This window comes from Pleurodeles waltl, chromosome 4_2 (genome assembly GCF_031143425.1).
Source record: "Pleurodeles waltl isolate 20211129_DDA chromosome 4_2, aPleWal1.hap1.20221129, whole genome shotgun sequence".
Taxonomy (NCBI): domain Eukaryota; kingdom Metazoa; phylum Chordata; class Amphibia; order Caudata; family Salamandridae; genus Pleurodeles; species Pleurodeles waltl.
In genome coordinates this window covers 594,538,362-594,550,817 of record NC_090443.1, presented here as the reverse complement: position 1 = coordinate 594,550,817, position 12,456 = coordinate 594,538,362, and positions in this window count along the sequence as shown.

Below are 12,456 nucleotides of genomic sequence, written 5' to 3'. Positions count from 1 at the left end.
GGCAAGACTCCCACTCCAGAGACTGTGGCCTTGCACTCCCCAGGACAAAGCAATGGGCATGTTGCCCCCTCCAGAAACAGTGGGCAAGACACCCACTCCAGAGACTGTAGCCTTGCACTCCCCAGGACAAAGCAAAGGCCATGTTGCCCCCTCCAGAACCAGTGGGCTTGTTCCTGCATCTGGCTGAGGTGCCCCCTCCTCCCCCTGAGGTGCCTGCCTATTTGCTAACTGATGCCCCTGCAGTGTGCTATCTGGATGTGGTCAGGATTCAAGTTGGGCCTTAGACTGTGCCCTGTGTCCATGTGGGCCCTTTGAACATTGGAATGGGAAGTGTCCCTTTGTGTATATGTGTACATATCTGTTTCATTGAAAAATCAAATTATTAATTTTGATGTTCATCTAATTACAGTCACTTTAGTCAATTCCTGTTGTTCTTGCATTATTCTGCCGTTTGTCGGGAACAACTAGTTTTTCTTGTGCAGCTGGTTGTGTGTAAAGTGTATATGTGTCAGGTGTGCGTCCTGCGTGTGTGTGTCACTCTTGTTTTCCTCCCACCCTCCCTTGTGTGCTAGGTGGCTGTACTCGCCATCGTCGTCTATGTCGGTGTTGGTGTTCCAGGTGGAGCATAACATAGAAGATCATCGGGAAAACATGCAGTTCGGGTTCCATGGCGGAGTGGTTCTTCCTTGTGTCTCCAGTGGTGAGTTCTGTTTCCACCAGGCTTTTGTAGGCGTTGGTACAGCCCCAGAAAAGGTGGCGGATTGCAGGGTCATAATATGGTGGGCGGTACTTTGTCTTCTGCCTGGCTGTTACCGGCTACCGCCATGATGGCTTTTGTTTATGCCTTGGCGGTTGGTGTGGTACATTGGCTGTCTATGGTAGTTATCACCGCCATGGTCATAATTTGGTGGTACTTACCGCCGACCTGTTGGCGGTATTACCACCACTATATCACCCACCGTCGGGGTCGTAATGAGGGCCATAGTGTGTTGGCTAAAAAATTGGCAGTCATGTCCTGTTGTATGGTGAATATAAGTAGTATTGATAAACAATTTACTTTGTAATGTTCATATGATGACACATGCCATTAATTCTTGTAAGTTGCATAATAGTCTGACTTTTAGCCTGGTAACCCTTGGAATAGTATTGTTTCTCTTTAGAGGAATACTATTCTCGAGTATTTCTGAAGTTCACAATTGTGTAAATTAACCTGCATGTGTAATTCACAAAAAAATCACAGAAAGGTCTATTCATTCTTTAAAAAAACATTTTAACTGTTAGGCTGCTTCATTTGTAGCTGAAGACACATTTGATGGACAAACCACAGACATTTAATTTCTGATTGTTTGTAATATATTGTTGGACCAGACCGTTTTGCATGGTCATCCCCAAACTGATTGCCTTCATCCTTTTTGTTTTCTGACTAGTTTTTGATGACTTTAGGACTCTGGGCACTTTACCACTGCTAATCAGTGCTGAAGTACATATGTTCTCTGTGTAAATTGTATTGTTGATTGGTTTATCCATGATTGGCACATTTGATTTACTAATAAATCCCTAGAAAAGTGTACTAGAGGTGCCCAGGGCTTGTAAATCAAATGTTACTACTGGGCCTGCACCACTGTACCACCCACATGATTAGCCCTGTAAACATGGCTTAGATCTGCCACTGCAGTGTCTGTGTGTGCAGTTTTAAACTGCTGATTCGACCTCGCAAGTGTACCCATTTGCCAGGCCCAAACCTTCCCCTTTTATGCATGTACGGCACCCCTAAGGTAGGCCCTAGGTATCCCCATGGGCAGGGTGCAATGTATGACAAAGGTGGGACATGTACTATTGTATATTATATGCCCTAACAGTGAAATACTGCTAAATTTGTTTTTCACTTTTGCAAGGCCTATCTCTCCCATAGTTTTACATGGGGGCTGCCTTTAAATAACTTTTAGGTGTAGTTTCCCTTTGAGAACGTACAGAAATATAGGGTTTGGTGTCTATAAACCCACAATTTAAAATATACATCCTTTGGTAAAGTTGTTTTTTTAAATTGTCAGTTTGAAAATGCCACTCTTAGAAAGTGGACATGTTCTTGCTTAAACCATCCTGTGACTCTGCATGTGTGTGAATTCCCTGTCTGGGTCAAATTGACAGTTGGGCTGTTTGCAAATCTCTTCTAGACAGTGACACAAAGGGAGCTGGGGTGTAGTCTGCATATCCTGATGAGCCATCTGAGCTAGAGTGGATAGGGGAGTGGTCACTCTAACCTGAATGGGCTGTACCTGCCCTCACACAATGTAGTCTCCAACCCCCTGGTGTGTGTCTGGGGTCTGGCCTTGGCAAGACAGGATCCTGTAAAAACAGAGACTTTTCTTTGAAGTTTTCCTACTTCAAAGGCAGAAAGAGGTATAAGTAGTGGACCCAAAATCACAGACTTTAGATTTCTTCAAGATTTGCTTCTGGAACCAAGAGGAACCTCTGCCAAGGAGAAGAGCTGAAGACCTGAAGAGCTGAAGAGCTGAGCAGAAGTGCTGCCCCTGCTTGCGACCGTGCTTTGTTGGGCTATGCTGCAGTTGCTGCTTCTACCTGTGAAAGGTGACTAAGACTGGACTTTGTTGTGCATTCCTGCTTGACAAGAATCTTCAAGATCTTGAACTGAGCTTGACTCCTGTTTTGAAGTCTCAGGGCCATCAAAGACTTCCTTTGCCAGCACCTGGACTCCCTGCTGAGACTCCTGTCCTGCCAAGTGGTGCCTATCCAGTCCGTATGCCCTTGAAAGGCGAAGTTGGCAGAACAAGAGCTGAAATCCACGCACAGAATGCTGTGCAGGGAAATTTTCAATGTACCATCTGCACGTGGCTGATAAACGATGAGCCATCCGCTTCACGGCTGAAATCGATGCTCCACCTGCATCGCGGCTGGGAGATCGATGCATTGCGGCTGGACAAACAACGCAACACCAGCGTGCAGCTGGTGATAACAATGCAAACCCCACGCAGCCCGGTTTTCTAAAACCTAGCAACCGGATTTCTCACACATCATGCCTGGCCGTCAAAGTCATTGTGAACCTGCGTGGATCCAAGGTGCCCTGTATGGAAATTGACGCATCGGGAGGGAGAAAAATGATGCATCGTGAAAAAACAACGCATGGCCTCACTTGCGAGTAAAGAATCGATGCATCGCAGACTTTTCCAATGCACCCTTGCCTGTGCGGCTTTATTTTTCACACAAACCAGGTACTTTGTGTAAAATCAATGTTTCAATTGTTTTCTATGGAGCAATACTCTTATTGTATTGAAAATTCATATCTTGACTTGTGTATGTTGGATTTTTGTCATTTTGGTATTGTTTGATTTAGATAAATTTAACCTATTTTTCTGAACCGGTGAGGTGTCCATTTTGTAGTGTTTTCACTGTATTACTGTGTGTGTCGGTACAAATACTTTACACAGTTCTTCTGAGTTAACCCTGAGTGCTTGTGCCAAGCTACCAAGGGGGTTAACAGGGGTTATCTTGAGTTCATTTCCCTGACTAGAGTGAGGTTCCCTGCTTGGACAGAGTGCAAACTCACTGACAACCAGAGACCCCATTTCTAACATACATGTTATGTTACAAACCCAGATTCGGTGGACCACTGTCTGCCACTGAGGACAGATCCAGACCAGGATCAAGCCTTCACTGAGATAATCTGTCTTGCAAATCCAGATGATGAGGAACTGGCTGGTCCATCTGGTCTGTTGGGGAAGACATCTCCAGTGAGTTGCACTCAGCCCATATCTACACCTCCTACCCAGCTGCAAAAACACCTCAGCCTCAGGATATCTCCACTCCCTGTGCCCAATGAATTATAACACCTATCTTGTGCTTACCCCAGTCATGGCTGCTGTTAAGCCAAAACCACCATCACCTTCAGTTCAGCCACGTCCCGGGGGATGGGGCACACTGCCACAAGGGTACAAACTAGAAGAGGTAGGAGTCCTGGGAGGGGAATCTGTGAGCCAGCAAGTTGAGGCCACTGGGTACACTATCACCCGGACCACCATCGACAAAGTTTTGGGAGGAAACAGCTCCACCCACCCCAGCCCCTGCAACTGTGGATCCCTCCACCACTCATTTGGACCACCAGGAGAGGATGGCAAGACCTCCACCACCAGCAAGAGACGCATAACCTAATTTCCTCCAGGGTATGGCTACCTTTCACTCTCTGGACTATTTTATAGACACATTTACCTTTTTGGAGGAAAGTTGTATTTTATACATTGGACTTCTAACAATTAAGCCGCTACAAAAATTGTTTCATTCACCATGATTGGCTGTTTTGTTTGGGTTGTTCCTTTTTTTATTTTTCAATGTTTTTAAGTTTGCTTCTGTTTGTTTAATAGATTAAAAAAACACAACATCAAAGACTGGTGTAGTATTTCTTGTGGTATTTTCTATTCTATATTTCTTCCTCCCATCATTATTTAAAAAAGCTAACAATAGATAAAATTAATTTCCAAAAAAGTTACAATTATGCAATGCTTATCCCATTTGCAAACAGGAAGAAAAACCACACACACATCTCAATGGATTGATTACATACATCTGTAAGAAACAGTTGTTTTTAAAAATTCTGAACAAAATTCACAACCAATGTATAACCAAAACAGTCTGTGTCATTTGTATTTTTAATGTTCAAAACTATGACACCATGGAATAATGAGATATAATCCTAATCAATAGGCAAACCATTTTTGATTTCTGTCATCAGCTAGACCCAGACATCCTCCCTCACAATAGGAAACCCACATCAATAACACCAAACGTAAAACTCATGGAACCACTACATTTTGTGGCCACAGGATCATTTTCATACACTGTGGCAGTATCTGGTGGAATATCAAAACCAGCTTTCTGTTGTGTGCTACAAAACATTTATTTCTACTATGATGAGACACATCAACAGCTTCATACACACAAAATGAGGATTTAACCAATCTTAAAGGAGGTGAGGATAATATGGATTGACTTATACATGTGAGTAGAGCAGGTTGAGCAGCACTTTTTGCCTTGGTGACAACATTCAACAGAAAACAGGTCTAATGCAATCCCAACAACATCTATTCAATCACTGTGCAAGCTGTCTTTGCACACAATATGTACATCCAAATTGTGTGTCTTCCTCAGGACCAACCCATGTTCCATTTATACTTTGCAACAGCAGTAACTGCAAATGTGACAGCTTTAAATTGTCCAAATGAAGGTGACATGGTGAGGGATTGTAATAAAGAAATGCAAAAAGAATGTATCTACTTTACATGACAAAATAAACTCAAATGATAAAATATGAGGACATATTTGCATATAACAATCAAAGATAATCAATGTAAAAGATCTCAGTAGTCCATGTGTCAAAATGTTTACAGCAAACATCTTTCCCCTTGAATTTCCTGAATCACCCATTCCTAAAAAGTTTACACCAGAGACTGATATGATCATTATGTCACAAGTTGTTTTGACATTTAATTTAACTATATGTAAAGGTAAACTTACACTCATGTGGAAAAGTTGTCCATAACATCTTGATTTACGCTAATTCCTTCCTCTTCACCACTATCATCTTCATTTGGCATTTCAACATCTTCACCCTGTGGCTCTCCATGGTCTCCATCTTCTGAAATAGATGGGATTTTCCGTCGCAGGGCTGTGTTGTGCAACATGCAGCAGGCCATGGTGATTTGGCACACCTTATAGGGTGGGTAGAGGAGGGCTCCACCGGTCTTATTCAGAGAGTGAAATATGGCCTTCAGGGGCCTAAAAGCCTGCTCCACTGGCCTCCATGTTCTTTCATGGGCCTCTTTGGAACAGGCTTCCCCTGGCGTGGTTGAATTACTCAGTGGTACTAACAACCATGGTTGGGAAGGAAAGCCTGAGTATCCAATATGAAAGTAAAAAATATATAGAGCAAAAACATCTCATCCCCTTACACATTCCTAAACTATAAATAACACAAATTATCCTATTGTTATATTGTACTTACGAACAAGTCAGGCCGTCTCAGGTCCAAGTTGTGAAATTTGTAGGGGTATGCTGCTGTTCCGCAGTACAACAGAATCATGTGTTGTCCTTGAAAATTGGCACACATGCGTGAGATGTACAAATCACGTAAGCAGACAACTTGCACATTGAATGAAGGGAAGTTCTTCCGATTGTGGTAGACCTGGTTCCTGGTGTGTGGTGCCATTAAGGCAATTTGTGGGCCATCAATTGCCTCCCAAAGCATAAAAATCTCCGTTCACATTTGCAAAATCCTCATGTCACAGAAACTGGATGGAGCTATTGATGTGTGTCATCATTTAAGAAATAACTTCTTGTAACACACCACTGACAGTTGGTTGTGACATGCCACCAGATACTGCCGCAGTGTAGTGGAAAGGTCCTGGGGCCACAAAATGGAGTACTGCCATGTTTTTCACTATTGGTGTTACTGCTGTGGGATTCCTATTAAGAAGCAGATGATCTGGTTCCAGCTGATGTCATAAATCCAGAATAGTTTGCCTATTTAATCAAAAAAACTTTGGGGATAATATCCCTTTCCTTCATGGTGGCAAGGTCGGGAAATGGTCTGAACACTTGAGGCTGTCATCTTCTATCTCACCCTGGGTTCATATGTCTGCATTTTAGAAAAGAAAATACCATTTAAAATGGGCAAAATATACTTTGTATAATCAACACGCATCTCAAGTCTTTGTAAAATTCCATATGTTTTTGTGACATATATGCACACATACTTTTTCAGTGATGTTAAAACTTAGAATAATTTTTTTTTACATGTCTGATATTTTTAAAAAGAATGTGTAAATATTACATTTGAAATGTATGATTTACACATTATTTTTTTAATTTTATTTTCTACAATTCTGTCATTGGAAGCATAAAATACACAGTGTCACTATCAAATTTAAACACATTAACGCGTTACATTATACTGTGTCAAATTTATCAAAAAACTGTAATGTGCATATTTTGCATTGATAAACAAACTAGCCACTATTTTGAGTGGCAGTGGCACACATATCCCTCATTACGGCTTCTGCAATCTTTTTTGTAGACCGCCGAAGCCGCTGCAGCCAGCATACCGCCAGTGCTGGCGGTAATCTGGCCGCCCTCCGCCTACTGGCCCAGTGGAAAGCTCAATACAACATTGACACTGGCTCGTAATCGAGCCGGTACCAATGTTGTGGTGCGTCGGGAGTGTGACAGCACCCATCTCGCATTTCACTGCACGTAATTCAGGCAGTGAAATGTGTGATGGGGCTGTCAATGAGGGGACCTACACTGCCCTTGACAAGTGCATGGGAAGTACAGGGGCTCCCATTGGGCCCACAATGCCCCCTTTCCACCAGCCCTTGCATGGCGGTGTGACCACCATGAAAAGGCTGGAAGAAAAGGGACTTGCTGCCCTGGTGGATTGCGACTGCCAAGACTGCCAAGCTGTCGACAGGCGGAAACCTTGCGGTGCCGACAGTCGGACCGTGGACTGTGTACCACGGTCAAAATAGGGTGGTCGGACTGCTCTGTCTGCGGCGGTCCAACCGCTGTGGCGAGTGTGGCAGTCTTGAGACTGCCACACTCGTAATGAGGGCATTAATATTTAAAAATATACTGGTTCACATCGTAAAATGGTGCCCGTCTGTCCTTGCCTTCAGTACATTTGCAATCTGACAGCTGTTGGTGGAATTTGACCACTTAGGAGGCGTAACACTTCACAACTGACACAGCCATAGGCTAACATGTGTCATGGCAATGCACAAAAGCCAATGGCTGTGTCAGTCTCTGTGGACAATTGCATATGTCGTCAAATAAGCTCACTTGCCTGCTAACACTGCAGCCAACAACAACACCTCCACTTTTGCTGCTGTTATCAACATCGGGGAGCCACGATATTGGGCAAAGCAGGTGACAGGGCCCTTAATTTCTCTACTTAGGAGTTGGAACTGCTCAGCACGGAGGTCCTGTCTCTGTACAGCCAGCTGGATGGGAACCCAGAGGAAGAGGTACATGTTTGAATGGAAAGTGTATTTCTAAGAAACTTGTTTCTTTTTAAACACAGGGCAATTTGTCCCTTTTAGCTCCTGGGTGAAGTGCTGTGATTGGAGTGTAGTAAACCCAATAATTTTGCTAGGAACATACTGAAGTTTAACAATGTTTTTAAATGTCAGTAAATTGAATCGTAAAGTCACCTGAATGAATAAGGTGACTTTTCTTTTCACTTTACTCACAAAACAAGATTTCAGTTTCAAAATTGCATGTCCATTACTTTCAGTGGCCAGTAGTGAATGTACAATAAGATTAAGTGAAAAATATAGTCATGTGTCAAAATTAGAGAAGGTAAAGTGAAAGAAAAAACGTTCAAGTTATGGACTTGTCAGAATATTTTTTATCTTATCGTCTAATAAATTAGTATATATATGTATTATCCATGCAATGGTACCCATAAGGGGAACTGTATATCCTGCGATGCAAATATATATGACACAGGCTCTCCATCACCCATAACAATATGTCCCATCCTACAAACACACTTGTTTATACATCACCCAAAAACTTTATTTCACTGACACACATAGCAGCCCTTCCATATTTCCCTTAGTCACTATATAGAGTTCAAACCACCGTCTCTGGCTCTAAAAGCAGTAGGCATTAGGCCAATGAAGGTGTGTGTGGGGATGTGTGCTAACAATGTACAAGTTGTTTAACCTTCAGTAGCTCAGAATGGTTTGCACTGATCAGAATTGGCTCTCACTACAGGAAATGTTTTAGACTCCTGGCTTAGATGATGTTTGTGACCTGGATTTGTGAAATGAAGACATTAAAAGTGATGAGGGTACTGTACAGCTCACAACAAACGACTAGTTTCTAGCAAAAATAAAATGTGGTAAACAATCTATACTAACTTTTTATGAAATGCCTGTGAGAGATTTCACAAAATGGTGTCACAGCAATACAGATAAACAAAACCTCCCAATACATATTTTTCTGTCTTTTTTCGTATGCATACAGTGCCCATCAGAAGAAGGCAATATAGAAGGACATTGCCAAGAATGTTGAAAAAGGACCTACAATGCTACACCTGCAAGTCATCAGAAGTCCAGCTCAGCCAGTCCTCCCAACATGGGAAGAACATGTGCTGGACTTTGCAATGGCCTTTCCAGATCTTGATGGAAATTTGAGAGCCCAACAGCAACGTCAAGGGGGTGACTTAGTTTTTTTGAGTTATTAACTATGCTTTGTTACAGCAATGATATATGGTATCAACATAAAGGATTACACACATCCAATGAACAAGAGGACTTCTGGAAGGTTTAAGTTTTGAATAAGGTGTATGATGATGTGTTTTGTGTATTGATTTGTGTTACAGGATACCACTAGACACCTCTCACAACCCAAGCACCGTTTTGAGCAGACACATGCCTGCAGAAGAAAAAAGAGGTACCTGGATTTTGTCTGTTATGAGGGACAGTTGTACCAAACAGGCCCCAATTGAGGATTCTGTCAGGTGTGATGCTCCATCCCAAATGTGAGGAGGTAATGTTGGCCCTATGACGGGTGACATGTCATACAATGCACTTATGATACAGTGGATGTTTCTGACTTCAAATTGTGGATGTTTCTTTCTGACTTCACATTGTTGAGTTGGTATAGTGACCAAACAATATTGAACATCTGGTCCAAGATGACTAGGAAAATGAGTACAATGCCAACATTTCTTAGCAAAAAAATGTGATAAATATGTTTTCGCTGGAAGATTTAAGTCAATTCACATTGACAGTAGCAGATTCGCTTAAAGCCTCACTCCTTCACAAATGTGCATGTAAGCCAGTCTGTTTCAACAAACATGAATTTAGTAGGCATACTTTATTAATTGAAGCTGATAGGAATGTGTACACATTGATGGCAGAGTTACACTTACTCCAACAACATTTTTGTGCCTTTGTTATGTCCAGATAATGAATCAATGTTGGAGCACAAGAGTTATTGAAAAGGACTTTTGAAAAAAGGACTATATACATGTTAAAATATTTTTCACTAGGTATTTATTATTTTAACATGAGTTCACTATTCAGAACAACCAATCTGTAGCATTCTGGGGTGTTAAACAATTTCATGAGTGATTTGAAGTCTAAGATGAAATGGGGCTAATGAGAGTAATTTTCTAAACTGTGTGTAAATGGGTCCCTAATATGTTTCTTACATGCATGGGGTAATGGTAAAGTATACCTATGTTTTCTAGCCTTTAAGCAGGTGAAACATTTAAATTAGGAAATATTTTGCTAGATAACCTTGTGGCCATTGTGATTTCCACAGATAAGATAAAATGTTGTATTTCTCTTTTCTGCATCTGTAGCAGTAGGTGAAGGAGATATTGGCCATGAAGATGAGGAAGCAGCTGGCCACTGAATGTCAGGTGAAGAAACATCGGACACCAACAGACACAGTGGCATGTAAGGTGAGGGGACTGGCATGGAGGCCACCAGCTCTACATCTTCTTCCGAAGCCTCCACAGAAGTCCAGTCCCTAGTAGTGGCAGGCCTGGCAGGACATGTTACATCATATACAAAGAAAGCACCCCCCCTCATGAAATCAATATAGGTCTGGGACCAGGAGGTAAGACCTACCTAATAAAGGAAAAGTTTCCTCGTGACCTGTATTACTTCTAATATGCTTCAAAATAATGCTATGAGTTCTGATCGTTCAATAGGAATTAATATCTTAAACCAATAAGTTTAAATAAATCAATTTATTTGCTTAGTTATTTTATCCAAAATATCAGTAACATATACATATATATATATATATGTATATATATATATGTATATCACATACTTTTTCAGATGTTTTTCTTGGCACTATTTATAAACAAACTATACAATTCACATATAATAGACAACAAACCATATAAGAAAATATGGTGCCAAGAAGAGGAACGGGGCAACACCTCAGAGGGATGATGCAACTTTCAACTGGATTTCCGAGGACTTAACTATTTGGGTCCCATAACCTTTTTACTAGGTCCACCTATTTTGATTGGACTGACCAGTGGCATAGATTGATCTCCTGTATAGAAGGAGGAACTATCAATATTAGGGTGGTTCAATTTCTTGATACCTTTTTGATCATTGTAGGAATTAACACTGCTACTGGTGGACCATTAAGAAGGAGTAGAGCGTCCCTTTTTTTATAGATAACCTATAAGAAATCGTATTTCCATAAATGCATATTTGTATGGTTTAGAAGAGATTTGGCCTCCGCATGCTACAGCTGTGCAGCAATCACATTCTATTGTGGTCCAGAAGAAGGTGTTTGAATGTTGTATGTGAGTAAGAGTGAGTGAACGATGGAGACATTTGTATTTGTTTTTATGTACATATTTTCCTATATGGTTTGTTGTCTATTATATGTCAATTGTTGCATAATTTGTTTATAAATAGTGGCACAAAAAAAAGAATTTAAAAGCTATGTGAGGTACATTTATTTTTAGTATATATCTTACTGATATTTTTGGATGAATTACCTACACAAATATATTGATTTATTTGAACTAATTGATTTAAGATATTAATTCCTATTGGGTGATCAGAACTGATAGCATTCCTTTAAAGCATATTAAAAGTAATACAGGTCATGTGGGACCTTTTCCTTAATTAGGACATGTTCTATCTGCATTTTTGTCCGCTACCCAGAGTCTCATCTCCACCCTCCCTCTTGCTCCTCCCTCCAGTTTGCCAAACCCACCCCCTAAAGTGGTTGGGGTCTCCTTTTCTGCAGGCACCTCCCTCCACCCCTGTCACCTCAGCTGCGGTCAGTGAAGAGATAATTCACCTCTTACTCAGCATCTCTATAAGCCAGACAGTGATTGTGAATGGCAGTCAAGGGTTTAGTTGCCAAACGCAACAGATGGTTGCATTTTTGGATGTTGTTGACTATTCAATATCTGGCATGCAGAGATTGCTTGTGAAGATAGCCTCTTCACTGACCGTAGCCCCGAGCTGGCCCAACCTGGTGTCCCTTCCTCATCTCAAATCCCACCTCCCACCCCAATCCAAAGCATACTGATTTCTTTGCAAGCACACACTTCAGCAGACAAAAGCAGCACATCCACACCCACACAAATGCATCAAGAAACACAAACATACACCCATCCAATAGACACACACTACTGACATTACACTTACAGGTACCACAACAGCCACCACCACACCCACAATCACAACCACTATACCCACAACCACAACTACCACAACCACAACCACAACATCCACCACCACAGACACATGCACCATCGCAACCACAAGCACCACCACACCCATAACCACCAGCACACTCACAAGAACCACAACCACAACATCCACCTCTACATCATACTCATCCAAACAGAGTCATACACACACCATGCAAAATAACACCCACCAGATGCACACT